The sequence below is a fragment of the Patella vulgata genome, chromosome 3 (genome assembly GCF_932274485.2).
Source record: "Patella vulgata chromosome 3, xgPatVulg1.2, whole genome shotgun sequence".
In the NCBI taxonomy this organism is placed as follows: domain Eukaryota; kingdom Metazoa; phylum Mollusca; class Gastropoda; family Patellidae; genus Patella; species Patella vulgata.
The window spans coordinates 56,657,389-56,674,213 of NC_065881.2; the positions used below are offsets into that span (position 1 = coordinate 56,657,389).

A 16,825-nucleotide genomic window follows, 5' to 3' on the forward strand; every position below is an offset into this window, starting at 1 on the left:
TTTCAAATGACATAAATCAGCTATTTATTTTGGTGTTTCATTTGTATACTTAAACACAATTTTGTTTCAGAGAGCAATTTAGAACTGGAATTGCTCCTTTAATATATTCTATTGCTTAAAGGTGAAGTTTCAGATACATTTTAGAGAATAGAATAAAACTGTGTGAAAAATTCTTAGAAAACCATATCTTAGTCCTTTGCAACTATCAGAAACTAATTATGGCAAACCTTAAGTGTCAGTGTGGATTTTGAAATAGGTAGCCAAATACCATGCTTACACATACAATTGAAAAATGAAATTGCTAAAATGAGTTGGGGCTCTCTTTTCTCCCTGAAATGAGTTATGTAGCTAGTGATCATTTCTGAACAGACTCAATATTTAGATTTGAAATTTTCAAAAAAAGGTTATTGGGCTATTGCTTTCCATTTTGGCTTTTCATTTGGATACTTATGGTACACTTCATTTCATCAACCAATAACCTGTGAAAACTGGAACTGGTCCTTTAAGTAGTTTATATTGCACAAAAATATCCTGTTTAATCTACTTAAATGTGGATTCTTCTAGTTACCCGTAATTAAAAACAACAATGATTGATGCATGCAAAAGGTTTTGTCTTTGTTTTTCTACTGTACAAGAGTTAGCTGTATAGTTATTGAGTTGTACTAATGAATAAAGGAATAAAACATTAGAATGCATGTAATTTTAAAGATACATTATGTCAGATTTAGGTAAAGAGCTGATCGTTTTTGATATAATAGTTCAAAAATCGATAATGCAAAATGAATATATTGAAAATTAAATTCAAATTACATTATTCTAAGCTTAGTTTTTACTGTTTGTAGTTTTGACAAGATGTGTGCATTGATTGTGTATTGTAACTATATGGTACTGGTATATTTGAGTCTTCTCACTTCTCGATTTTTTAAATTAAATCATTAAAAGGCTGAACCATTTTAATCTAGTTAAAATCTCGAGCATCTGATGGCATCGAAGGTTGATTATGGTCTTGTCATGTTAATGAATGTCTAATTAATAATTATATAACATTTAAGCTTAAAGAAAGACCTTCAGTAGGCAGATTTAGCTCTTGAATAATGTATCTTTAAGTTATAACTAGATGTTTAATTAAACTACTGATTTAATAGACAATACAAAACAGAGGTAACATAACAGTTCATATCAATACACCACAGACAATTCAAATTGGAGAAAAAAAACAGTGAGCTCTCAAAATATCAACATATTATCACATTGATTTAGCTCAAAGCAAAATGAGTTTGAATAAAATTTTGCATTCCCACTGGCAGGATTAGTATTGGTACATAGCAAACAGAACTGATTTGTCCCTTGGTGGCACAGCAATAGAAATCTGATGAAGAGTCAGCAAACTCAGCATCATATGGATTAAGGTTTTGATATTAAAGATTTCTGTTCACAAAACATAGAAAATAGATCAACTCACTGACTGATGTTGATCTACTCTCAACACATTAAAATGATCACAACACCCCTATGGATGACAATGACTGAATATTAATGGCAGCTATCTTTCTGAACTGATTCTCTTGTCAATGGATGTATTCAGATGTTTTATGCCAATAAACTTTGTTGATCAGTCTTAGACTGCAATTTAATGGTGGAATAATAGTCATTAAAGACTATTAGAAAAAGTACTTTAAATCAGTAATACAATCACTCTAAATGAAGTAGTATTTTCAATTACCATTTTAAGTTACCAAATGTGGACAAATGGTAGTAAAAAAAACATGGTAATTCAAATATGTGAGAAAAATAGACTGCTCCACCAAAACTGTGAAAGAGCTTGAATAACCAAGAAAAATGTTGAAGGATTTCAGTAACCAACAAAAATACCAAAAATGTGGAAAGACTTCAGTAAAAACTAAAATTGTGGAACAAATTCAGTAAACAACAACGATGTGTAAGGACATAGAAATTGAAGAACTAAAGTCTTTAATAAACAAGTGATAAATAAACATGTTATAAATTGAAGCACTAGTCTTGAATAAATGTGTGATAAATAAACATGTGATAAATTGAAGCACTAAAGTCTTGAATAAATGTATGATCAATTGAAGTTACACAACTTCATTACAGTAGTGTTTTATTTTTATGCTCAAACTTAAAGTTACAATCTTGTTTAGAAGCCTAAAAAATATCAAGGGTTCATTCAAATCACAAAGGACAATATTTTGTCTATACAAAATACAATAAAATATTTGAAATGTACCGGTATATGTATTAATTATTGAAGATAACTTACAGTCTTCTTATTATTTGGCTTTCATCGCACCATTTGCACTTGATCATTAGATGAACTAATTAAACTAAATATAAACTCTTGAGAGGATGTTTGTGGGATAACAAATGCCTGATAAACAAATTCCTTCTTTTGTTTACATTATAAGAGATGGTTGTACCTTTAACCAAGTTTGATTATACAAATCATTGATCTGTTAAAAAAAAAGAAAATTATTGGTGTCTTGCGACTGTCTATCTGTTCAATAATCAGCTATTCAAATTCACAAACCAAGATTGTATATGTCTTTCACAAAAAACTGGCTGAAGTGTGTAATCTTAAAATTCTACTAGGCAATTTATTCTTTTAGAAAAAACTTAGGGAATAGACTAATGACAGAAATTGCAGTGTAAGACATTATTTATATTCCTTGAGAACCAAAAGTAATATTCTGTATTTTACTAAGAAATTTAAAAAACATTAATCACTGCTATTGATCTTATTACATTGTATATTATTAATTATTTTATCTCATCTGATCATATTAATAGATCTTTGTTTGTGATCAATTTAGGTTAGTATTATTTGTTATATCCCATGTTTAGAAGATTGGATATTAATATGGGCTAAATCCATCCATCCATAGTTTTTACAATTTATACACAAATTAGTCTATTGTACAAAGTTTTATATTAATATTGTGAAGGATAATGGTACATCACATGTATGTATATATTTCTGAGATATGTTCTGGAATAAGAACTAAAAGTCAATTATGTCTCCATGGAAACAAAAAAAATAATTATTGAAATCGAGAAATGTCTAATTAACAAAAAGGCACAACTACTCTAATAGGCTGATATTAAATATGGAATCAAAATTGTAAAAACACAAAGAACACACTTATTAAAATCTAAGAAATTTCTAATTAGCAAAAGACATAACTAATATTATAGGTTGATGTGAGTTGTAGGTGTTGTAAATAAGCTACTGAAAGAAAACACAGAAGGACAAAGCCCATTATAGCCTTCCCTTAACTATGGTCGGCACACCACATTTTATATCTTTTTACTTTTACGTTTTGTAGCGGGATAATAAATTGTAACTGTTTGTAATATTTTATATTAACAAACTTTAATTCTTAATGAAATAATACAAATCTTTTTTAACACTTAGCGCAACCCCCCTTTTTTTTTCAGATGATCCCCTAAAGTCATCAGCTTCTATTAGTGCCTTTTTAAGGGTGTGCGATGAATTTAAACAACTGATAAAATATTCATAATCGCATCTTGTCTTAGAAAACAGACACTGGATATACTACATCTTTAAATTTCTCATTACTTTCTCAGAACATAACCATTAAATTTGTGTATATATATATATATATATATATATATATATATATATATATATATATATAAAGTATAGTGAAATCTATATCATGATTCTTATTTCGATTCCGGTTTCTAATTACTGTTGAAAATATGTCACCGAATACCCATCACAGCTATATGCAATGTACTTTCCCGTCATACAGAATGAAACATGATATTAATTAATATCAGCTTTAGATCATTAGTTCTTTATTTGGGTGTAAATCAATAGCGTATCTCATATATTGGACGTGGATTATTAATGTACCTGTAAGTCAGATGTGTTTGCCTTCACAGCATGAAAATAAACATATTATTTCGCATCAGACATCTGATTGTAGCCACCACAGTGAAATCAGAGATTTCATTAGTATAATCTATCAATTATCACAGTTTATTTCATTAACACAAGGTTCATAAGTGTTGTCTAGTCTGACCTCTACATTTAATAGATAATTGTAGGACTGGTTGTTTTTTTTAAATTATTTTAAAACAATAGGGATTGAGGACCAGCTTGACCTCTTTATCTAATAGATAATAGTAGGCCTAGCGCCCCAGAAATGTTTTTTTGGTTTATTCCCACGAAGGCGTAGTTATTGACCGTAACGGATTAAACGAGGTCGTTTTCGATGACTTCGTGGGAATCCAGCTCCTAGGGATTCAAATGGATTAAAATCGTAACAATGGTGTTATAGATTGTTATGATAAGAATTTACACTTTCATAATCCCCAATGTAACTAATTAATCAACATTTTAGCATCATTTTTGGCATAAGAAATAAAAACATAACTATACTGCAACAAAAATGAATTTAATTTCGCCAAATAAGACACCTTGTCTAAATACTCGACTAATGTCAAATCCTCTTCCTCGTGTCTTCCTTTTAATTCCTGGAGCTGGCTTTGGATTTGAGCATATTTATATCTCTTCCTTGGTGGTTCCTGTCCCCCGCCATACTGAACGATTCTAATCTCATTAATATTTTGTTCTTGTAAGAATGTGATCATTTCAAAAACCATCGGATGGGCTTGTCCAACTAGCTTCTTGATTCTTGCATGCCATCCTTCCAGAGTGGGCTTGTCCAACTAGCTTCTTGATTCTTGCATGCCATCCTTCCAGAGTGTTGTTGGTTCAGAGTGAACATAAATTCACAATATCTTTAACACCGTTAATTGGGTCCTAATAGCAACATGCCTCTCTTCAAACGAAAGCCGACAAGTCGAAATCTGCGCCTTCATGGGAAGGATTAATTTTAGTGACGCTCTGTAACTGCGCCTTCGTGGAAATACATCGGTTTTTTTTCATAATATTTCAAAAATTGAAAGGGATTAAGAAACATAGTAGAAAATTCATTTATTCATCCTTGGAATGGTGTAAATTGAGTCTTTTTTTCTGGTTGGGATGATGTAACAATAATATTTAATGTTATATATATACATCCGGATATTTGAAATATTCTCATCAATTAATATTTTGTAAGGAATGAGACCATGTTTATAAGTTGTTAGAACTTTTGTTTAATACTTTTGTATTGTACAATGAACTGTCGGTGCAATAAAATAGTTTTAAACTAGGTATGTGCCACAAATCACCATTGACACCACAATCAAAATTTCTCAAAAAAAAACTAGGCCCCATCTAAACAAATATCTGCAAAAATATAATCTTTTGGAATGAAATTACTAGCATTACACTTTACATATCTACATGTAAAAGGGAACATTTTCATTTGAAATATAAGTTTTCATTGAAGGAACTACATCGCAGAATTAGGTTGCTCATACCTTGTGTTAAAAGTTTTAAAGAATTTGTATGTTTTGTTTTTTCCTCTTAATTTTGTTTAAAATGAGAAATGACTTTTTAACATTATTTGGTAATTGACAGGAAACCATTAAGATTTCTGCTGTGCTTTGATGATGTCTGCATGTGGTTTCAGGTGTGTGTGTAGTGTGTACCATTCTGACAGTAGATAGCAGGAATTAAGTACAGTAAGCTTTACTGATTTACTACTCTAACAAGCAGACAGCATTAAAGGCAGACATGATGTATTTTACAAGGAGAGGGTCAGCCAGGTGATCTGATGAGGAGTTTATCTCCCAAATTTCCATTTTTATTACACTTCTGTTTCCTGGCATGTCAATCACCAATCAAGTGAAGCGAGCCAATCAATGGCTTCTTTGAAAGACTGGCTGAAATGTATCGGATCAAGTCAGCACAAGAGATTCTGCACTTTCTGTAAGATAATTTGTCTGTGATTGAAGCAGACTGTTAACAGTGATTTTATACATGTATATGCTATAAGATGTTGACTTTAAAGTCGGACCCACAATTCAGCCAGACATCATTATGGTATAACATTCAAAACTAAAAATAAATTCTAGAAGCAGGGATTTTGGATCAAGTACAGTATGGTATAAATAGGTATTGCAAAGAAGAGAAAGTGTTCCCAATAATTTTGAAATCATATCCAGCATTTCCAAAATGATAGATGGAAGTTGGGAGAGTCTTATAAGTACTTCTAGATATGAGTTAGGAAATCATGTCTGGAACTAATCCCCTCAATCTATGTAATGCCTTCTAAAAAAAATCAAATAGACATGCAAAGACCCTGGCTAGTGTCATCCGTTTACTATTGCTTCCTCTTTAAAAAAAAAAATGAAAAAAAGGTTGTACAATGTACATTTAATATAAATAAGCACGAAGCACTACTTTGAGCTTCCACTATTTTAATTTTGTATCTTGAAAACTGATTATTCCTTCTGGGCTATTTTGTACCATAATAATATGTGTGTTATTTTCTTCCAACAGGTAAATTAACTATATAAGAAGCAGACATCATGTTGTGTAGATGGTTTCAAAGACAACCCGGAAAGCACATGCAGCCATATTAAAGTCATCAAATTGTCTGTTGGAAACAGAAACCAGCTTCAACAAATCACTACAACAGATCCATGCAGTAATTCTACTGATGTAGTCTTAAATAAATGACTCATTAAATTAAACCAGAATTTTTTTTTCTCAGTGGCACACTTTTTGTTTTCTAGACTTAAAATAAGAAACAGCAACTACCATTTCTATTGGCAGACATCTTATATATTATGTGTTAATTTTTTTGTTTTCAAATTCTCTGTGTGGAAACCAAGGAATTTGAAGTGGAATAGGTAGTAACACTACACCCTAGGGGATAGCTCCCTGGTAGACATTGGTCTCCAAATTTCCATGGTAAACCCAATTCCTTTCTGTTTTTTAAAAAAATGAATGTAATAGAAACATTTGTCAGACCTGCAGCCAAGACACCCTTCTTGATGAAAACCAAATACTATAGACCTACCTATGTACACAGTTTTCTAAAGATATATTTAAAACATCTTTATCTGAAGAATGTCGAGAAGCTATTTCTTTTCTGGTCCTTTTAAAGCCCAAATGTGAGAATAAAGGTTAACAAGTCAGTTTAAAACCATACACAATAAACATAATTTTTATTTTAAACATTTGGTCTAAAAACTATTATTCTTATAGTTCTTAACTGTTGGTATGCAACCTTATATACTTACTATGCTTAAAAAAATATACATCAAGATGTCTGCACGTTTTACAAGACTGGTAAAATATCAAATAAAAACATGTTCCCTAGCTATTGTCATATACTCCCTTTACTAAACCAACTTATTCATATTATTAAGGAATAGTGGTCTGAAGCCTTCTTGAGTTCTTTGTGTTAATAGAGTTACTTCCCTTGATTAATAAAAGGCTTTGATCCTAGATGGAATTCTGGGATGGAGTGAAATGGAAGATGGCTGTTTTTAATTAGCTCTTCTGATTGTCATAAACAATCCAGGCCATCTTGTGGCCTATACACCCCAATACCACATGGTGGAGATGCCAAACTCCCATTTCTAGTATGTAGAATATGAAGAACTAGTTTTCAAGTGATATTTTTGAATTGTTACTAAGAATTGACTTGTGATGTGAGGAGCACATGTTTTGAGATTTGGACTCATAATTGTGGAGCACATTCTCCCATTATTCAACAGATTTTGGGAATCTACTTTATTCTGAGGAGTAAACTTTCATCAGAAGTAGACCTAGTGAGGCCTGATTAAACTCCATTTGTGTGAAATTAGTCGTTCAGCAGATATTTGGGAACCTTTATTTTCTGAGGACTACAAATTCACCAGACTTGAAATACTATAGTGAGGCCTAATTATAAACTCTATTATTAATTTGTGTGAAATTAAAATCTAGCCTAAATTGCTTATGTACAGATCCAGAGACATTTCAAATAATCCAAATGAATAAATCCATAAACATGTAGGCCTACACTGTGTTATAAAGGCCTAATGGAAAATCTGTTTTGACATGAGTGCCAATTTTCCCATGTTAAAGTGTGGATGCCTAGAACTCTTAACTACTACTAGCCTAGATCTAATTCATTTATAGTGACATAATTAATGAAGTATAGACTACAGTGTTGTACAGTGACAATCTTGGAATCAAGTTTGCTGTCTTGTGACTGTGTTGTGTAGCCTACAAGTGACATTATTTCAACTCAAGTTTGCTGTCTTGTGAACCTTTACTGAAGCCTGATGTATAAATCAATGACTTTTATCCCTAGTAAAATTTGTAAAAGAGACAATATTTTTTTTCTTAAAACAGAATTGTGAAAGAAGGCTTTAGAAATTTTAATTTTGGCTTATAAGTAAATTCAAATTTACAACTTTCAAATTAATTTGGCAATATTCCAGTCAATTTATAATATAAACGTTTTCTGATACTATATTTGTGTGAATTATGCTGAATGGTTGTGTGAATATGTTATTATTGTTTCATGATCTTAAATATTTAGATAATTTGTTTTGCTAATTGATGTTTTCCATGTTTACAAGATGCATTATTTCTTTCTTTATTGGTTAAACTTGTAGTCATCCTGATTTGCCTTACACAATTATTTTGATAATAGTTGCTCATATAGTGAACGAATTAATCAAGGTCAATCATATTCAATGTTTGGACAAAATTGTAAACATCTTTTAACTATTTTGATTATTTTGTATACAATTACAATTATGGCTAACCGTCGGAACGAGGTTGTTGAACGCAAGAGACCTCTGTCATTTGATAGATTTGATGGGTCCGTATTAAATAGGGATCTGGCCACTGCCCATTTTTTATCTTTCGAAGATTACCTTGAGTACTCTGATGAGGAGATGAATCCTCAGACAGTTCTTGCTATCAATAAGATGATAAATCTTTTCAAACAGTCTTTAAAAGGAACCGCGAGATTGTGGATAGAGGAGAAAATATTTCGAAGTCGTGAAGATTTACGCACGCAGTTTATTAATAGATTCTCCGAAAATAAGTCTTTATTTGGTTTACACCAAGCCTATTCCTCATTCACTTACAACGCTTCTATCACTCCTGCGGAAAATGTAGAAGGCTTGGAGAAATTAGCTACTCAACTTGGAGTAGGTCGCACCCAACTCAAACATAAATTTGTTTCAATCCTCCCTACAAACTGTCAACAAGTCGTTGCCATGTCAACAAATGACACAACTACTTTGAATGACATCACAACAAAAGTTCAGTGTTTCTTTGATATTAATAACCCTGACAAAACTTCTGGAACCGTAAATCCTAGTAAGGAGGTATCCTTCTATACATCTGACACAGATGATCTTTCTTCATTACGAAAAGAATTAGATGAACTTAAGTTGCATGTAGCATCAGATGATCATGTCAGACACCGATCCAAACATCCAAATTATAGTCATTCGTCTTATGCTCGTGAGCAATCACTATCACCCAGACGACGCCCTTATTCACCTAGTCCCAAATCGCATACAAACAACCCTGGAGTTCGATCAAGACATGATTATTCTCGTTCACCTAGTCAGTATAGATCAAGACGTGATTATTCTCGTTCACCTAGTCAACATCGATATTCCTCGTACACAAATAAGCATTATAAATATGTCAATAATTCTAGCCAGTCAGCTGATAGACCTATATTTTGTGACTACTGCTTGAAACCAAATCATACATGGAGATCATGTTTTCTGCGTCAGAAACACCTTTCTGCTAAAAGACAACAACAGGATTTTCAATAGAGGGAATTTATTCTACTGCTCAGAATGAATTCCCTAAATCTAATCAAACCAAACCTATTCATTCTACTTCAGGTAAACAGAATCATTCTAGTTCTGTTTCTATTCAACTTTCAAAACGAAATTATTGCAAAGGAGAATTTTTAGATGGTCATTCAGCTTTATTATTAATTGATAGTGGTGCATCAAGGTCGATCATTTCGTCTTTACTTATTCAATCTTCACCCTATTTAAGTGGTTTGCCTGTTCATTTGTTGTCAAATCCGCTTAGCTTTAGACTTGGTAATGGCAATCTACTATTGTGTAAATATTCTATTAAGTTTGATGTGCTTATTCAAAATGTAAAGTTTACCATTCAAGCTTTTATTGCTGCCGATTTAATCGGAATTGATATCATCATTGGTCAAGAAACTTTAGCTGATTTGAATGGAAGTCTTAGTTTTCGTGACAATGTATTTCATTGTAAAGCTACAACCATTCCATTTATAACCGCTCATAGTGTATATGTCAGACCTAAACATTGTCGTTACATCACTGTTCATGGTAAAGTTCCTCCTTTGTTTAGGAATCGTGAAGTTGTCATGTATTGTGGCAGTCATATTTCTGATATGTGTCCTTCAACAATTTTGGTTAAGCTGGAAAGAAATAAAGCCATTATACCAATTCATAACACAAGTGCTAAAACTTTGCATATCAGACCTACTCGACCAATTTCATTTATATCCCTTCAAGATATTGTAAGTTATGATAATATTAACTTCACTTCTGAGTATGATCAAAATAATGTTACATCATCAAGTAATATTAAGTCTGTTTTCAAGTCACAAATTGATTTGTCCAAAAGTGTGCTTGATCTTTCTCAAAAAGACAAATTCTATGATATGTTGTGTCAAAATCGGGAAGCTTTCAGTCTTCATGGTGAAATTGGAAAATGCCCTGACATACAAGTTGATATAGAAGTAAACGACAATCGCCCTTTCTACATTCGCCCTTATCCAAAAACAGAAGTTGAGAAAAAGATTGTGGATCAGGAATTAGAAAAGCTTGTCAAACTAGGAATTTTAGCTGTTGGTCACCAGTCGTATACATCACCAGTTCTCATTCTACCTAAGAAAGGTACTAAAGAAAAACGTGTTGTTGTTGATTTCAGGTATCTTAATTCTAAAATCAAACGTCTTAACCATCCATTTCCCCTATTATCTGACACCTTAAAGAGGATTGGTCATGCTAAACCTAATGTTATAAGTTGCTTAGATCTGAAGTCAGCATTCTTTTCACTTCCATTATCACCTAGAGCCCAACAATATACGGGTATTTCATCATATTCTGGAGGCAAACACTTTTACTTTAAACGGTTAACACAAGGCTTGAGTGTCTCACCAGCAGTTTTTCAATCTAAAATTGATGAAATATTATCAACAGTTCCTGGTAGTTATTCATTTTGTATAGCCCATCATGACGATATTATCTTATTCAGTAAAGACAACGAAGCTCACAAGAAGCATTTACAGTTAATTTTCAGTGCCTTAATTCAAAATGGACTCAAAGTTACACCAAGAAAATGTTCATTTTTCTGTCATGAAGTGGTCTATATGGGTCATAAGATTGCGATTGATAAACAAGGTTTAGTCACACTGCAGCCTTTGTCTGATAGATGCCGCTCAATCCAAAATATCCCAAGACCTACGTCAAGTAAAGATGTAAGAAAATTCATAGGTGCTGTTAACTATGTTTCCAATTTTCTCCCATACTTACAGTCAGTTCTACAACCCTTGCATAAAATTTCCAGCAAGAAATCATCATTTAAATGGTCTGCAGCACATGAAGAAGCATTTGTTAAGGTTAAGTCTCTACTTGTACAACCACCTATTCTGTACATGCCTAATGATAGTGGTAGGATTACCCTTTATAGTGACACCTCAAGAACAGCTACAGGATCATATCTTACCCAAATTATTGATGGTGAAGAGAGAATTCTTGGATATTATTCAAAACGACTTCCTAAGGCATGCGAGCGCTATTCAGTCACAGAATTAGAATTATTTGGTCTTCTGATCAATATCTCTAATTTCCAATATCTACTTAGAGGAGTTGAATTTGATGCTTATGTTGATCACGCTGCCATTGTCCACCTTTGTAACTCTAAACGTCCACCTTGTACCAACAGATTACAGAAACTGTTAGTCAAACTTAGTCATTATGCCTTTAAGATTGGTTACAAAAAGGGCACAGAATTAGTCCTAGCTGATTTTCTCTCCCGAAGCCCACTCGAAAGTGATTCGGAGATAGACAGTATTGTCCCTACAGCATTCGCTATTCTGAATCCAGTAACTGATAGACCTGTAACTCGTCAATGGGCCAAGACACATAACATTTCTGTACCTGCAGTTTTCCCTTCTGCCCAACATCAGACAGTATCACATAATTCGGTTGATACAGTTAATAATCAGCCTTCTGATGTTCAGAAAATCCCGACAATTTTCCAATCTCCCAAACGATCTCATATCAGGATATCAAATGATAGTTCTATTAAAGCATCATCTACCACACAAGACCCAAGGATTGTGGATAATGCTTTTCAACCTGAATCACCTGAAGAAATCGAGATACCAATTGAACTATGTATCCCACCTACACCTGTAGTTCATAATGCGGATAATGTTATTCGCACACATTTTCCTAAACAAGCTCAGCTAGATAAACTATTAAAAGTTATCAAGAAAAAGATAATCCGTGATTATAATTTACCAGTAGATAAAAATCAACTACGGTTAGAACAAGAAACTTCTCCATTCTTCAAACCTGTATATGATTTTCTCAGTCATGGTATTCTGCCTTCACACCGTAAAGCAGCAAAATCAGTCAAACACAAAAGTGAAGAATATATTATATGTGATTATATTTTGTTTCGTCTTCTCATACATAATGATAATACATTTTCTCTTCAGCTTGCAATTCCAGAATCATTATGTCATAATATTATTGCTATATATCATGATAGTTTATTATCTAGTCATCAAGGTATTGTAAGGACATATCTCACAATGCGAAAGTTATTTTATTTCCCTAGTATGTTTTCTACCATCTCATCATATATCACTAGTTGTCATAAATGTCAACAATTTAAAGGGAAAACAGACAATGTTCGGATGTATCATCCACGTATACCAACAGAGTATTGTACTTTTGATAAAATATGTTTAGATTTCAAATCTATGCCTGCATCACCAACAGGATTTAAACATATTATGGTAGTCTGTGATGAAATAACTCGTTTTCTTATCTGTATTCCCCTCAAAACATTAGATGCTGAGACTATTTGCGAAGCTATTATACAGAAGATTGTATGTATATTTGGTCCGCCATCAGTATTAATAACTGATGCCGCTTCATCGCTTACAGGAAAACTTGTCTCTATTCTTTGTTCTGCATTACAGATTGATCACAAACTTATCAGTGTATCTAATCATGGTAGTCTCATGGTGGAGAGACATATTAAGTCAATATCAGACTTACTCAAGTTCAATTTGAACCAATATGGTACCGACTGGGTTCGATATGTGTCAACTTGCACATATGCATACAATTCCTTTGTCTCCCCACAATTAGGAAATTTTAGTCCATACGAACTTGCCTTTGGTAAGCCACCAAAGAATCTTACTTCTTTAGCTTGGAATTTCGATGGAGTTAGTAAATCCTATGAGGAGTATTTAAGTCATTTAAAGCAAAAATTCAATGCTATATCATCTTCTATGCTTGATCTTCAACGTAGACAACAAGAACATCAAAATATAAGCATTTCTCATAGTATAAGTAAAAACCCTATTTATGGACTTGGACAATTTGTCTATGTATTAAAACCATCTTCTTCATCTCTTACTTGTAACTCTAGGAAGATGAAGGCTGAATGGTGTGGTCCCTTAGTGGTTCACCAAATCTTGGACAGAACGCATTATATACTTTCCACTTTGGACGGAAAGATATTACAAGATGTTTATTCTATAAATAGACTTAAACCATGCTTTGTTCGTTCTAATGAGCCAAATAAACGTCTAACTCATATTGATCAATTACGAAAACATCTTGGTAAAACTGTAAATGGTAATGTTCATGTAGCTAATGATTTGACTTATCAATACACCGATGAAAATGGTTTTGTTTTGCCAAACTTTGCTGATCAAAATGTTGTATTTAATAGAGTTACTACACCTTACACTATATCTCAATGTGTGAGTTATCTAAATGATAATAAGAATTTAGCTTCAATATCTAAATTATGTCATACACAGATGGAAGAACAATTAAATTACCTAGTTGATGTCAATAATAATGATAATGTTTTTCATATCAAGAAAGGTAGAATTAAGTGTGGAAATCTACAATTGTTATTAAATTTTAATGACGATAAACCTCATGAATGTGAATGGGTCAATATAGACCAATCTCCAGATTTAATTGACATAACTGAGAAATTACTTAGTAATAATAATCTTAGGATTACAGGAAAATTGAGTAAATATTAAAATGTGATTTAATAATGTTCTCATTGCATGTTTATACAAAATTGTTATTAATACAATTCTCTTGTTGTTAGTATACCTTGTAATGTATGTATTTTCAATCCTAATTCACATTCATTGTGATGTTCAAAACTATAGTTGATATTGTATTTGAATTTAGGAATAATTAACGCATGTTTGTTTATAAGATACCTCTGCATAAAGGTTTGAGCAGTACTCAACAATTTAAGAATTTTAAGAGACATGTAAATTGTAAAATTCCACTGACAATTTGATATTTTAAATGTTCAACTTTCATGTTTTTAAGCATTTTATTTGCTTGTAGTGAAGTATGATAGTGTGTGTATGCTATAATTTTGCTTCATGGTATAAGTTAACGTTTCATTTCTAAATTTTAATTCCTTACCGGAGTTTTTGTTTGAGACCGGGGGATGTCATATACTCCCTTTACTAAACCAACTTATTCATATTATTAAGGAATAGTGGTCTGAAGCCTTCTTGAGTTCTTTGTGTTAATAGAGTTACTTCCCTTGATTAATAAAAGGCTTTGATCCTAGATGGAATTCTGGGATGGAGTGAAATGGAAGATGGCTGTTTTTAATTAGCTCTTCTGATTGTCATAAACAATCCAGGCCATCTTGTGGCCTATACACCCCAATACCACACTATCATCAAATAAATATTTGATATTTAGACAGCAATTACACCCCAGTAACCCAAAACGCCTTTAGTTTCCACCACTACTTGACTTATAACATAGTGCTGATAGTCTACTCTCAGGGTGTGCTGGCCACCTATGTACATCTGGGTTTCTTTTACTTACATTCAATATATTGAATCTTTATAGATGTGGCGCCGAAATTCTTTTAGTCTTTGAGTTTTATAAGGGTTGTTAAAGGCTGCTGATGCTAATTCAGGTCCAGATTATGGCATGGATGTTAGGGACTGCAGCCCAGGGCTTCCACTAGCTGGAAGACCTCAAGAGAAATAACTGAAAAATTGTTTCATTTGTGAATGCTGAATAATTGTACTTCCTTTAAATTATCTATTTGAAAAGGGGTTCAATGTATATACTTTAGTTCCTGTGTTGATGTTATGTAACCTTTCTGATCCCTCATTTCTAATTTTTAGTGAGGAGAAAGATTTGTTTCTACTTTTAAAATAATTGAAGATTATTTAAAGTTGATTCATATCCTTATCTACAAACATATAGATTGTATATTTTATAACTTATAAACCAGTTATCTTAATTTATTAAAGGAGATACCAGTGATTAAAATATTTAATATTGTAGACAACTAGACATTCATATTCTTAAAACCATTCAATGTACTCTTAGTCCAGGGGCTGTTAAGGTCTCTTGTATGGTATTTATTCCAAAAGAAATGCCCCAATCAGAAGAATTAAGATGAGAACACTCAAATTTATGATTGATCTGGTCCATTTTACACTAAAAATTTGATATTTTTAATACCGGCAACTGATTGAAAATTGTGTAACTTGGACCAGGTAGTGTAATATGTTAGGAAGACGGTTTTGTGGGTGTCACATAAATTGTTAGTGTTTTCAGTGTTTTGTCAGCTGATTCCGTCAATCTACGTGTCTTTTAATAACTTGTATGGTCTTGAGAAGACATCGCTAGTTACACCAATGTCACCTTCTTCCACTTCTATCTTGGTATTTAGGCCTAATACAGCTGCATTTCCTATACAATTCTGAGATTAATCAAATCTTTCGGCTTTAAACAGATGTCCACCTTAACTAATACAAATATATTTTATTTTGGAAATCAACCTGTAGAAAATCTGGTTACAAATATGGAAACGTTTCAAGGCGGGCATTTTCTGATGAAAATTGAATTCCAATACATAGTGGCACTAAGTGCTAAAAACGGATGAAAAATAGGGTAATGACTCACTGTGTATCGTATCGAGGTTAATAACGTCTTGTAAAAGTAATGATTCTATAGTGCTGAGGGGAATTCTGATTGATCATGGCATGCAATGACAGATGTGTTTGTGCCCTCAAATAATCAACATTTATACGTCACACCACCTCTCCATTTCAATCTGACATAAAGCACGAAGAACAGCAGTATCATCGAAGTGTAATTCAGTCATTCCCTGTTTTAACCGGACGAACTGGTGACAACACTGCAGACGTAATTCGGGATCGAGGGCATCAACTCTGCAGTAATTCGTTTTTCTTTTCTATTTCAGTAATAGGGACTATTTTCCGTAGTATACTTTTTGTTTAACTTTCGGTTTTTTATATGAAATATTTCGACAAATAAACTAATTTATGTTTCTCCCGATCTGGCTTAAAGTAACGATGCGCCATTGGCTTAATTCACTCTAATATATACTCATTGGTTATTAACATTTAATTTAAAAAATATAATCAAATACCAACGCTAGAAAATGTTCCAACTCGGATTTAAAACATGCCTATCATTAATTTTTGTGGACAAAAGAATTCCACATATCGTTGTAAATACTGAACTGAACTGAATCATTATTGGACTGATATTCCTTTTAGAGATTCATGGTTGGCGAGAGATTCTGGTTGTC

The 16,825-nt window shown here is 32.5% G+C and overlaps 1 protein-coding gene and 1 long non-coding RNA gene across 6 annotated transcripts in view; one reads left to right on the forward strand and one right to left on the reverse strand.

The window, feature by feature from the left end:
- The window catches only part of LOC126814644 (uncharacterized), a 64,344-nt gene extending 56,834 nt beyond the window's left edge, over positions 1 to 7,510 (forward strand). The window contains exons 4-5 of the long non-coding RNA XR_007677688.2: positions 5,568 to 5,703; positions 6,440 to 7,510. This is a non-coding gene — a long non-coding RNA (uncharacterized LOC126814644). The remainder of the gene's footprint in view (positions 1 to 5,567; positions 5,704 to 6,439) is intronic.
- Positions 1 to 16,825, reverse strand: part of LOC126814624 (CUGBP Elav-like family member 3-B) — a 137,964-nt gene that overhangs the window by 78,027 nt on the left and 43,112 nt on the right. The gene's annotated exons all lie outside the window — the stretch shown is intronic.